Raw genomic sequence first — 6,066 nt, forward strand, 5'->3', positions numbered from 1 at the left:
TGACATTCAGAGTCCTATGCAAATGAGATTGAGATTTAGCATTGTGTATGCATAAAACCAAAACAAATATATTTTTTATATATATTTACAAAAAACCTGTATATATATAAATTTCATATAAATATATATAATATATAATATATATAATATATAATATATATAATATATAATATATAATATATAATATATATATATATATATATATATATATATATATATATATATATATATATATATATATATACACCCCAGCAGTAGCACGTAGATGCATTCAACCTGTATATAAGAATCTATGATTGTACATGCTTGGAGGTAATGATTTTTTATGTGTTTATGTATGTATACAGATGCCGAGGAGTTAGTTGGTGGGGAATTTTCGGGTCTTTATCTCGTCACGAATAAAGGTGTGCTATTGTTATCATTTTTTTACCATGGCTAAAATAAATATTGAGAAAACATTTAATACCACAGTTTTAATTTTATTATGGGTGGTTATTTTATGTTCACCATTATCACCGTTTTATAAACTTGTCGCGACGCATCCCAAAATTTTTCGTTCAATGAGGTCACTAAATTTACGTAGGCAAGCAAGCTAACGAAGCAACGTAATGCATGGGTTTTTATAAAAAGTATCGGGAAAAGTCGCTTTAAAAAAATAGATTTATTTTAGATATTGTCACAATTCCTCTAAATTCTTCAAAGTACAGAGCGCCGACACACTTTTGCCAGCGGATTTTCCACGACTCGGAGGCTACCTGGTAGGCGGATTCTGGAAGGTCCTTAAGGGGACGCGTGCAAGCTTCTTTGACGGCACTTAGGGTCCCATTGGAGTGTTCTTTGAGGGAAAATTTCACTTTTTGGGAATAGGAAATAGTCTGGTGGGCTATGTTGGGGCCATAAGGGGGTTGGGGAATCGTCGTGATGACTTTACAGAAGGTCTTTTCTGCTCATGATCGTCCGTAAAGACCTTCGGGACGAGTTGAGCGCATATCTTTCGCGTCGCCAAATTTACAGTGATAATGGCGGGCACTGTCATCTTATCAATGCCAATATACGATCTGCGGCCATGCGCACACTTAACCGAGGGTCTGAATTCAGCACTTCACGCACACGTTAGGAAAATTGTTATCGATACTTTTTATACTAACCTTGTATTGTTCAATATGCCTTCAAATCACGCCATCGAGAATTTTAAGAGAAAAACATGGCAAGAACCATGAATCTTTGTCTATCGCTGGTAAATAACTATAAATAAAAGGTTTTATTTCTCCAAAATTATCATGAATATTTGCCAATAAGATGAAATTTTCTCGTAAATACTTAGAACGAAGACCAAAAATCGTGGTGTAGAATTTACGATACATCATTAGCTTAATAGGTGTCTATGATTCAAGTTTCAGTGACTTGACTCAGGTCTCGGGCAGCTATTGTGACTTGAAACTTGTGCAGTTCGCTTAGTGTTACGACCGACGTAGACACTCGACGTTGCATTCAAATTTTGTTTCAATTGATCCAAATCGTCAGCTGAGGCCATTGTAATTTTGCTGGAGTCTTATGAAGAGGGTTTGATATTTCCTACAGCAGTATTAAAATGTCGCTCGAAATGTTTTTAGAGGGAGACAAACGCTAAGGAAGGTGAATCCCAAGCCGCAGTCATTGTTCTTTCGTAAGAAGAAACTTGAGCATCGCTGCTCCCTCTGTGATGATTTCGTCAAATGACGGCGGAGAAATGATTTGAGAGGATTTTCAAAAGTACTCACAGTTTTCTTGAGTGCCACCCATACATTGTCAACATATCAATGGTACACGAGACGTGTTTGTGAGTATTGGGTTTCACGTCACCTAGGGCAAAATTGCGATTATCTCGTAAAAATTAACTTAGAATGTGTTCCTTATCCTTTCTCTAGTCCATACCTAATGGTTCATGTGATATTTTCGCGTTCTCCAGTGTATAGAATCACCTTCGTGGAAAGCGTTTTTCATCATCAGAAGCAGGTGAAGGCGAACTATTCAACTTCCGACGACTGCCGATGACGAATTACTTCGAGTAAAATCGATTAAAATCACACATATACAAATTGCTCACCACCCATACGTTGCTTATTAAGCTGACAATTTACAAGGTCCATACAATAAGCATCGGGACTGGTTCCAAAATTCAAAATTTATTGCAGTGATTGTTACACTTACTTATTAATCTTAAAAATACATTCCTCCTGCATCGATGCACTTAGTTCGGCGCGTCTGCCACTCGTCAACAGCCCGCCGGAAGTCGGTTTCCAGAATACTGTTGAGAGCCTATGTCGTCGCCCCTAGAACCGCCTTGATGGAGTCGAACCGATATCCTTTGAGCTCCTTTCGAGCTATCCTTGGAGATAATAGCGTTTTCGATAAAATCTTCATCTTCCTGGACGCAGTCCTAAATTTCTTGCGAAATTTCCACCCGCGACAGTTTTTGTTCCTCGCTCAAGACTTTCGGCACCAGCTTCGCGCACACTTTCCTCATCGCAAGATCCTCTGTTACAATGATTCTGACTGAAAGACCGGTCTCCTCACTGATAAGGGCGATGGTTAAATGCCAGTCACAGTCCAAAACCTTTTTCACTTGGCCACCTGAGCATCGGTTCGGGCGGTCGTCGGGCGTCCGACGCTCGTCTTCAACGAGCTCCCGGCCTTCCTTAAATATTTTATTCCACTCAAAAACTCTTGTGCGGCTTAAGGAATTATCCCCATAAGCCTGTTTAATAAGTTCAAGGGCCTCCGACGCGGATTTCCCGAGTTTAACGCAAAACTTCACAGCGTAGCGTTGCTCGACGGTCCGCTCCATGCTGGCGCGACGACACCACAAACAATCACACGTCACAAAATGCCTCCTCCTGTCTCAACGCATGCCCGGAGGCGACTGAACTAAAGTGCGCCTGAGTGGTGGCGGACCTGTCTACCGAGCCGACCGGTCGGACCCCCATTCACCGATCCGTTGAGGCTACAGCGAACCAGTCCCGATACTTATTGATAGGACCCTGTAATATTGATTTAAATTTTTTTTTAAATACATTTTTCGAATAAAAATTGTATCATCGTTCTTTATTGAGCGGCTCTCGTATGCAGAGACACCGAAGATAGAGGTCGAGAATAAAGAAGACTGGAGCACGGTGACGGTCATGCATGGGCTATAGTGTCGATGGAGTTAATTCTACCTCCGATGAATTAGAATACCAATAAATTGGAGACGGATAGCCAAAAAAAGAGCCATTATATGAAAATAAAAAAAGGTAAATAAGTAAGAAACTAAAGATTTCGTGAAACAAAACGAAAAACCTGTAAGAATTTTTAAAGTTAACATACCTGAATACAATCCTCTCCATTTCAATCCCATAGGGTTAAACAATAAAAGACAAAAAGCATAAAATTTATGTGTAAACCTTTTTTTAAAAGGATGGAGACAACATTTTCAATGTAGGACGACCGAGAAATCCGCAAACATATTGTCTTCTTACTGCTGTGGTAGCATTAATTTTCTGATGACCATCTCCACAAGGCACCTGGAGTGAGATATTTTACATCCCTTACACAATTTACGAAAATAAAAAATAGCGATGAACACGAGTTAAAAAAACTGCGAGAGATTCAAACATGATGTCATAATATTTGCAGTAGAAAGCACGAAATATGAATGAAATCTCGCTTCAGATAAGATTTACGACTGGCAAATTCTTTCTCAAAAACCGGCTGGTGGGACAAAGGGTAGTGATAAGAAACGCGGGAACCTTGGATTCATTACTGATGCCTATGGTAACAAGATATCATCAAGTAAAGAGGTTGAAAGAAGTTTGGTGTAAAAATAACCTCATTCGAAATTATAATAATATCCCATGAAGTATACCCAGATAGAAATCCAATTACTTATGCTTTGATAAGATATTTGGCATAAAAGCACAGCTAAAAGAGTCTAAAACTCCCATTATATAAAGAATTTTATATAATACTATTGACTTCAATTAAAAAAAAAACATTTTTGCGAAGAGATGTCTTTATCTTCAAGAACCGATGAAAATGTCGATATAATCCGGGATCTTGTGCGTTCAGATCGTCGGTTAACAGACAGAATGATCGGGAAAGAGTTTAATTTGAGTCGCAGCATCGGTCAACAGATTTTAATCAATTAATTGGGGATGAGAAAAATCTGCGCAAAAATGGTTCCAAAAAATCTTTCGCAAGACCAAAAGGACCAGTAGTAGTAGTTTTTTTGCCAGTAAAACATTCCTGTGGCTCCTCAACCTCCTTGTTCGCCTGACTTGAGTCCTTGTGACTTTTTTCTCTTCCCCAAGCTGTAAAATCACCACAAGTGAACTCGTTTTGGGACAGTCGAAAACATTCAAACGGCTGTAACCGACCAGCTGAAGGCTATTCCAGTACCGGAGTTTCGGCATCGCGATGAGGAGTGGAAGAACCGTCTCCAGCGCTGTGTGGCTTTAGAAAGAAGTTATTTTGAGGGCGACAATATAAAATTATAATTCTATTTTAATTTTTAAAAATCAGTCCCATTACTTAATTTACAGACCTCGTACTTTGGAATATCACAGTTATACCTTTCTCGTTTACAGTTACTTTAATCCATCTTCAATATTTTGAACTTGTTTATGAAGTAATTTTCCATTACTAAATCATACTAGATAAAGCTTTCTTGAAGGGGATGTTTCACAAGAAATATATTTTCTTTAATTATACTCATTTAAGTATTCAGCTCATCCAACACCATCATATATATTTTGTGCGAATGAACATATCATTTTAGATGAGCCTATTTTTCTAGTTGTTCCCCGAATCAGTGCATCAGATTCAACTGAAGGAAAATAAATTACATAAAATTTACCCATACCAAATTATTTAATTCATATGTCTAATAGCACACTTTATGTAACGTGCGACAAAGCTTATCAAAACGATACTCAATGAACTTCAATTTTTGATGCTTTATATCGGAAAACCCCTTTATGTATTACATAGAAAAATCCATGCACGAGTTTAAATAACATTTTTTTAAATTTTAAGTAACATAATTTATTTACCTACGTATATTCATAACTTAAATCAGTAATCACATGGGTTTCAATGTTGCCCTTATGATATAACAGTATACGAGAAACCTCGTTTCCATTTTCAACAAGATACTATTTTGATAATTTCTCGAATTTATTCGCTAATGAATTAAAATATTTGATGATAATAAATAAGTTAAAGTAAAGCATTTTGCACTGCACAATGGTGCACCAAAGAATAATCACCCAAGAGATCACATATCAAAACCCGTAAGTAGCTAACTAATTATTTATTGCCTCATTTAATATGGAAAAAGGGATTATATCTTTTTGCAATAGCATAAACTTGAAACGTAAATCATTAGAGCAGTTCTTGATAATCAACAAATAATGTCAAAATAATCGATTAAGAGTTTTGTCAACTAACGGGTGTTTAAAAACGAATAATTACCGGTCAAATAATACACTGGAACACAATGTTTCACCAATCCCATCCCGCATTCATAAGTATGTGAATTCCTTCCGCGGATTTATTCTAAACATGAACATTTTGTTTCATGCATTACTTCTCAAACGAAGAATGCGAATGAAAGCAAAGCATATGCAATAAAAAGTTGAAGAGGTCAGTGTTGAAAAAAACTAAATATATGCCCCAGATAACACAGGTATTGCCAAACAAAATTAATAATTACATTGCATTGATGTAATAGATAAGCTCAACGTAGTTCTTACGGGATACTTTTTTGATGAACCAATTTCACTTCACCTGTGTTTACTCAACCGCTCTGTTTATTTTTAATGCAAATTAATAGTGTTTAACACACTCCTAAGCCCTAATTTAATGATTTTAATGCGCCAGGTGAATATCTCCATGGTACAGGTTTACACCTGTAAATAAACTGCTACCATATTGAAAATATACTCAGGCGGATTGACGAAGGCAGGGTACCTGGCCGTGGTGTCACTCCGCACAACTAGTGTGATGTTAATCTGTGCGAAACTCGTTCGTAATAGCTTTAGGCGGAGA

The sequence above is a fragment of the Hetaerina americana genome, unplaced genomic scaffold (genome assembly GCF_022747635.1).
Source record: "Hetaerina americana unplaced genomic scaffold, ioHetAmer1.1.p SCAF_11, whole genome shotgun sequence".
NCBI lineage: Eukaryota > Metazoa > Arthropoda > Insecta > Odonata > Calopterygidae > Hetaerina > Hetaerina americana.